Genomic DNA, 7,893 nt, shown 5'->3' with positions numbered 1-7,893 from the left:
ATACCCCGAGATTCGAACCAGCTTTATTTACACGTGTGTTTGAAATGAACTATTCTTTACCCTTTGATGGAAACGCGACCGGGCTGTTTCGAAACAAAAATAGTTCGTTTTGCTTTGACTCAAAACCTTTTGGCTTTGTTTTGTTTCGAATTGTGAATTCGAAACAGAGTCATTGCAAATTATTCAAGCTAGCCTAACTAGAGTTCAGCACAAAACATTACGGAAATGAATAAAAAGTGTCTAAATTTTTTGTTTCACAAATCTTATTGTTTATATTTCGTTTTTAAGTAATGACAATTGCGAAGAATTTTGTTTAGATAAAAAAGTTGCTTTGAACTCCTAAAAAAACAGTTTTTGGTATAATTAATTCCGAAACATTTTTGAAATGGCCTATTGTTTGGCAGTTTTTTTTCTGGGTTTGGCATCATTGTTGGTCTGGACATCATTTGGAAAAATGTTCAAATTTTATTTGGCAACTCTAACTACATCTTTTGGACAGCTGCACTAAACCTGGTCTAGCAGGCTGCCTAATGCCTATATGTACCTATTAAGTCTTAATGAATAGCTATGGGTGATGGGTTTTCTTAGTGATTAAGAAATCAAAAATTATGCAGATTTTCCAGCCGATTAAACATAGATAAATAGCAACATCTTACTTTTTCAAAATTTGACAGAAATACAAAACAAGCTGCTGAGATTTTTCAGAACAAATTCTGTATCAATCTTTCGACAGTCTTGCTAACAAAAAGATTCATGGTGTATGTTAAACACGTTAGAAAAATCGAGACATTAAAATTTTGGAACAAAGTTCATATTCGTAGGTGGATAATAAGCATGTCATAGGCTTTCACTTCTTTTAAATAACACTAAATAGGCAACTTCTAATAATCCTAACATTTTGCTTTCACTGCTGATTTTTGGACTATTTGCAAAAAACTGCGCTTCCCTCCAAACGAAACGTGTTGGCTATAAACGCTACTGCCCTCAAGCTCATGCTGTCAACGCCTCAGGCACACTACAGCTCGTATGCAAGTGCGGTAGCTCTTTTGACTCTTTAAAACTATTGTTTTCTCCAACATATCTGTTGATCGGTTTCAAACGAAAACTTCCTTCTGTGTGAACTCAACAAATGAAATTTTTTGTGACGTCACAAAAAGTAATTTCCCCAAAGAAAAACTTTCCAATAACATCAGGGATTCAGGGTGGCCAATTCGCCAATCAAGAGGTTTTCCTGCGGAATGGAACTTGTTTTGTTTCGGAGTTGTGAAAACACTTTAGCAGTTACTATTTTTTGCGGATTTATTTCATTTGGTGTCGTCTAAGTTGTAATTGAAAGGAATTAGCTTACAATAGAGAAATGAATGATGGGAATGAAGTGAATGATCACTTATTTAAAACCAAATTTCACAAGGCATATATGAGATGTAGCTAAAAGTTTCTTTTTTTAACTTTAATTTGTGCAAGGTATAAGTTTTGGGCTACTTTTTAGTAGCGATTGGGATGAAAATACCTGGCAATCTTGAATAACATTCAAACGACTTGTAGGCTTAATCAGGGATGGGATGGAATAAAATATGTTTATTTCATCTTCCATCTCCATTTCATCATAGAAATCTTTCAATCCATCTTAAAAATTTCTTCCATCTGCAAATTTTGTAGGTAAATTTCAGCTAAAAATTTCGCCGCAATATTTTTCTGAGGATTGCGTTCCGTTTGGTGTTAGAAGTTAGCTTACAACTACAAGAAGAATCCAAAGCTGTGGAGTCGGGCAAAATATATAGGCTACGACTTCGACTTCTTCACAACTCTGCCGACTTCACAACTCTGACTGCACAAGTGGAACAGCCTTGGAAGAATTTATGGTCCTGTTTCTGCGCAATACCAACACTTGTTATGCATGGAGCACAGCGAGGTGGATGCGTTCTAGTGGCTCTTATTCGTGTTAATTTGTGTCAATTTATGTGAAACATCGGGTCAGGGGTATAGGTATCACGTACAGAATTGTTTGTGTTTTCGATGCTTGCAGGTGTATCGTCAATATCACATAATGTTATTGTTCCTCACTCTTTGATTAACTGTTCAAGTGTTCACAGAAATAGAATCATTCAAGACTCAAGAGCGATGTTCTTCAATGGAGTGGATTTAAATGTCTACTGTAAACTAAAGTGAATTTATGCCATTGTATTTGTCATACTCACAAAGTGTGAATATTGCCAACTTCACTTCCTTGAACAATCGTCCGCCAACAGCCGCGCTGGTTCAATACAAAAAAAAATCGACATGTTTCTGTTTAAAAAAAGTAATCAGATGGAAGCTTTTACTCAATTTACTTTACAAGGTTTGCATGTCTTGATATGGCGGTGCAAAGTTGATGATGGAATGAAGGAAGATTATTATCCTTCTCATCAACCAAATCTTCCATCCCTTTCCATCCTTGATATTTACCATTTTTCATCTCAAAATTTCCATCCCATCGCACTCCCTGCTTGTAACACGTCAAGGCCTCAGAGCACCCTAGTCGTCTAGCACGTAAAAAGTCCTTTTTAGATAAAACAAAGTTTAAATGCTCAAAAATATAACTAAGTTGAGACCAATTACTGCCTGCTGCAATAATAATACAATGGTTTAATACTGAGATTGTACTATACAGTAACTGCTGCTGCCTGTCGCGTCATTTATTTCCGTTTGCATAAATGAATAAGATCTAACATTTATACATAAACAGGTAAATCTGAAGATTTAATTTAAAACCATGCAATTTTGAGTGACGTAGGCTATGTCATGGTACGCAACATTTCCTCAAAGCGTTCACTTGTATGCCAGCTTCTTACAATGCAAATGAAAGAAAAGAAAACAACTGAGCACAAGAAATTAGTCATTCTACAAATATCTGACTCTATAGTCTGGCTCACACTGTTTCGAGCATACTCGCCACCAAATGTGTTGTTGTTTCACTTAGGCTACCGTACCACAGCACCGTAGGAGGCAAACTATAAACAGTTTGATATTGATACCCAGGCAGAAAATCTGTCCTTTTGTGGGACATTGATTCAACGTCTTCAGACGTTAAATTAAAATGTAATAAGGACTGATTTGCTGGCTGGGGTATCGGCTATGGGTGTCTTTCACTGTGTAACATCAACATGAACCTATCATTGATGGAGACATGGAAGGACCAAAAATCATTACGGATGAAATCAAAAGTGCAATCCAAAAGATGAACAGAAGAAAACTGAATGGCCCAGACGATGCTACCATAGAGATGGATGATGTAATTGAAGATGAAGTCACAGATATATAACTTTCCACAAAGTATTTATGACAATCGAAAACTACCTGACGACTTCCTAGAATCCGTTTTTTCCTTTGCCAAAGAAATCGGGTGCTTCAGCATGCAAAGACCGTCGAACTATCATTATTATGAGTCACAATGTCAGTCACAATGTTATAATTCTACTTAGAATTATCTCAGTGATATTCTACTTAGAATTATCACTGAGCAAATACGAAACTGTATCCAAAAATATTAGAGGGGCAGTTTGAATTAAATGCCAGACGAGGTAACACAAAATGCTATATTTGTTTTACATAAGTTTTACATTGTGCCTTTGTGAAGGAGCTATAGCCTAGCCTGCAACATTAACAAGAAGTTTTCTAAAAGAAGAACATAAAGATATTGTTCAGAACACGATGATATAGATATTTTTTATGTAATATGTGCTCCAGTTATAGCTTATTGAAATAAGAATTTGATATTTTCTGAACGCACTTAACAGCTTTCAAGTTTCCACTACTTATCTAGGCGTTATTGGATTGCAGGTTGTCTAAAACGAAATTGAGTATTTTGGAATTTGACGTTCCTAAAGAAACTGGTAAAGGTATACTGGAAATCACTATAAATAACTTTTCAAATAATACCCTTGATAAAATGTGTTTTAATATTTGCAGAAATCTCTATTGCTATTACTTTTAGCAGTGTTTCAGAACCACATTTACTTTTCGAACACCCCCCAAAAATACTTCGACTGTCTGCGTTGTGGAAATGTGGAAAGCAGCACATAGCTGAGGTATATACAAGGCATTATTAAAACGTGCATTCTTATTACATCAGATGATCAAGCGAGCTAAGTGTTAAAGTCGGTCCATCTCGCTCTGCGAACGACTTATCGCGACTTTTCGAGATAATTCATGGAAGAGAATATAAAACTCTCTCATATTGCAACCCTAGAAAGGAGTGCAACTACAGCAAGGTATTTTATTTCAGTTTTTTAATTTGTTTCCTGTTGCTGTTGGTACCCAAATTTCTATTTTTAATTAACTTCAAAAACAAGTGGGCCGTGCGCATTCGAATCTCCTGCTAGAAACGACTAACTCTTTCAGGTGTTGCGAAACACTTCCTTTTGTTCAGGTGGAGAGAATGCAAAACAATAAGTTGGACGATTGTTGATTCAAACCGAACTTAGACTACTACATGACGACTAAGAAGGTACTTCTAAACTATTGAAAAACTTTCTATTTCAAGGAAATTGTTTTTGGTTAAAACAAAAAACTTTTCCATGAAAGGCGATTCGAAATACAACAAAAGGAAGCTCAAAGGAAGAAACTCAATTCGAGACGAAATCAAAAGAAAAGAATTTCAGAGTATTGAGATGAAATTTTTTTTCGGTTTGAAAAAATCGAAATACTTCTACTTCAAACTCTCGTAACCCCAAATATTCCATAAATAAATTTAAATCTTCAAACAACATGACGACACACACTTTTAACCTTGTGGCGCATTTTTTGTTCCGATTGTTGTTTTTTCGAAATACTTCAACCCGCAAAAGTAGTTGGTATTTTCAAATAAAACTGAATAAAATTCATCATTTGTAAATTTGCATTGGAAATAAAAAGTTCAAAAATTTGAAAGATTTTTCCAGACCCTTCTACTCAAAAAGCACACTTTGGACGTATTTCTATTCAAAACCTCTTGGAAAGTATTTCTGTTTTTAAACTGCTCTCACGTTTTCCTCATTAGTTTCAAAATTCTAAGATCTTTCACCAAGCTCAAACCGCTTCGAAACCTGAACGTTGATCAATCAGAATCCCTGATCATATGCCAACAAACAGCGCAAAACGTGCTTTACCATTCTATCCCATTTAACGGCAGAAAGCCAAACACTTTTCTTTAAATGGCGGGTACTGCCAGTTAATTTATGCTTAACGTTTTTCACTCTTACATTCTAGAATCTACTGGTAGCCTAAAATGAATTACGATACTCTTCAGTTATGAAGCCTTTTAGTGAAAAGGTTTATCTTCTAGTCAAACGTTTTCGTTGTTTCGACGAAACCGCTGCCTATGCAACTTTAGTCAACCCAACCAAAAGGATTAGTTTCGCTTGCTGGTATATAATAATAGTGTTCCAAACGTAGCCTACATGTTGTTTTCTAACATAGCAACATCTGGCCCAGAAGAAATTTGAACTAAAAAACGGTCTTTGAGTAAGCCTGGCAATTCTACTGTATTCATACGGCTAAAACTTTATCACCCCATCGGTCAGACACCAGCCACAAAAGCCACCTCTGAAAACATGATGCACATACTGAGGCAGTGTCCAGGAAAAATAAAGGTTCGGCTAAAATTATCACCAATGACGCAAACCTTCTTTCTTTCGTTGCGAACACGCCCACAAAGCATCAGCGTTTGAAACTAGAACGTTTTGGATTGGTCAAATTGCGCTTTGAAAAGTAGGCGTCGCTAAAACGGGAATTTTTGTTTACAGGATTTTAAGGTTTACATTTTTGTAGATTTACAGCTTCATTGATGACGCACAATTGCGTGTTGTGGTGAGTGGTGGACACACTGGTGGATGGTAGACAGTCACAGATTGGATTTTTAATTCGTCCATTCAGGCCTAAGTTAAGCCGAAAACGTTTGATTGTTAAAACTATTTGTAAATATGTAAAATATATTGTTATAATGTTCAGCTCTGTTGTGTTGTTGTTCTTAGCCTGTCTGTACGGGTACAAGAACGAGAACTCTCCCAAAACTATATTAATAAGATTAATCTAAGCCGCTTCCTGGTTCTGATGAGATCTGTTACAGAAAGGCAAATGACGTTTATTAGGCATGTCCAATTGTCCATTGTCCATCGCGAGCGTGAAATAGAAAGCTTAGTAATGATGGCATTTCCAGATTATAGGTGTTAGGCCTAAAGGTTAAATCACTTGTGGGCCGACTTTACGGTGATTTTTCTCGCTTTTTCGTTTGCAAATCGTGAAATGTCACATATTTAACCTTTTCATGAGTAACTTTTTTGTTTATGGTAGGCCTATTGGTGGGCCAAATTTTTGTGAACCTAAAGCTTCAGCTTTATGGATAATCCAGCACTGAATGATGGGACGAATTCCTAGTCAGAGGAACAAGCAGCCCCCACGCCAAAATTTTTAAAAAACTTGGATACATGGTTGAGAACTTTGTAAATTTGGTGAGAGCAATGAGCGATCAATTGTCGAGGAGAATCATGGTAGCCGACGCTTTATCGTGGCAGGGCCGATGACGATGATGAATCTAAGTGTTGGATGCACTGAGGTGAATCATCTACAGATTGAGCAACTATTTCCCTGTGTTTTTTTGTGTTTATGTTTTTTTTTTATGTTGTATATAATATATATTTGCGTTAAAGTCCGACATCGTTCCATGTCATATAAGCTACGACACCACACGGGTGTGGCAGACTTGATGACCAGTTTAGTCCTTCTGCCAACTCCCATCATCATCAGCAAACAACCTAACTCACATTGTAATCTTGTATTGCTTTTTTTTTCACATGTGCTGATGATGCAAAAATATAAGAACTTCTTCCCGGACTATTGTTTCGTATGCATTAACCGTAATCCGCTGATGATTGAATTTCCAATTACTGATCCACCGATCAACTTTATCAAAATGATGTACGATTATATTATCTAATCAGACGGTTTGCTTAATCACTGCTTAAAAGATTCGTTTTTGGTCCAAATTTATCTCATTTTCTCCACACATTTGGTACGATGTACAAAAGCAGGAATACCGGTAGCTACAAATGCCTCATACGTATGGTAACTCTGCAGAAGTGTGAGTGGGGCGGTATTTGATTGCGGGTAGTCGAAAACTACTATTTTCCCTCGTTTGAGAAGTTTCTTGTTTGTTTTTTTAATGTTTTGCTGCCAATGCCCTGAGATCATCCAATGATTGGCACTGTTTTTATTTGTCGTATCCAGGCTTGCACCCGGTGGTTGAAGATTTAGATTAAGTGGACGGGAAGGCAAGGAAGGCAATCTTCTATTGATTAGCACTGAGAACCGGAAATTAGCACTGGGAACATTTCAACAACTATCGGAAACTTCATTCTGTCAATCTCGGTAACCTTTCTGCTGTCATAACCTTTCTGCTGTCATTTTCTGCTGGTAACCATTCTGCGTCAGTGAATCAAAGCCTCTACAGTCTACAAGCATGCGAAACTGCCAGGATTAATATTTCAGAGGCTTTGCCACCGCGCCGCTCAAATGGCGTGACGTCATAGCCACCACGGAAATGACGTGAGAAGTTTAGAATCTAAATTAAACGAGACAAAAGAGTCAAGCTAAGTTAAAACAAATACTCTAACTAACGTGTAGGATATTCGAAACGTCTAGTCTAAATATGAAATAAAAAGATATTATATAAAAATAAAAAGATATTCTAAATATGGAAGCTTTCTACGACAGATGTGTCTCAGATGGTAGTGCTATTTGCAAGCACGAAACACTACTATGCCATGCAGTGTGTGACGGTTATTTTTCTTTGCTTTTGCGTTGTTTTTGCGTTTCATAATGTTGACTTCTGTAATTACATCATCGTCTGAGCGTATCTTGTTTTTGTTAATGGTTTTA

At 36.6% G+C, this 7,893-nt stretch overlaps 1 long non-coding RNA gene across 1 annotated transcript; it reads left to right on the top strand.

Moving 5' to 3' along the window:
• Window positions 1–3,547: 3,547 nt before the first annotated feature.
• LOC145779152 (uncharacterized) lies at window positions 3,548–7,893 on the top strand. The gene is made up of 4 exons (XR_014290513.1): window positions 3,548–3,878; window positions 4,112–4,250; window positions 4,409–4,486; window positions 7,243–7,893. It is a non-coding gene; the product is annotated as an uncharacterized LOC145779152 (long non-coding RNA).

This window comes from Aplidium turbinatum, chromosome 10 (assembly GCF_918807975.1).
Source record: "Aplidium turbinatum chromosome 10, kaAplTurb1.1, whole genome shotgun sequence".
In the NCBI taxonomy this organism is placed as follows: domain Eukaryota; kingdom Metazoa; phylum Chordata; class Ascidiacea; order Aplousobranchia; family Polyclinidae; genus Aplidium; species Aplidium turbinatum.
This window is presented reverse-complemented; position numbering and strand designations above follow the sequence as displayed.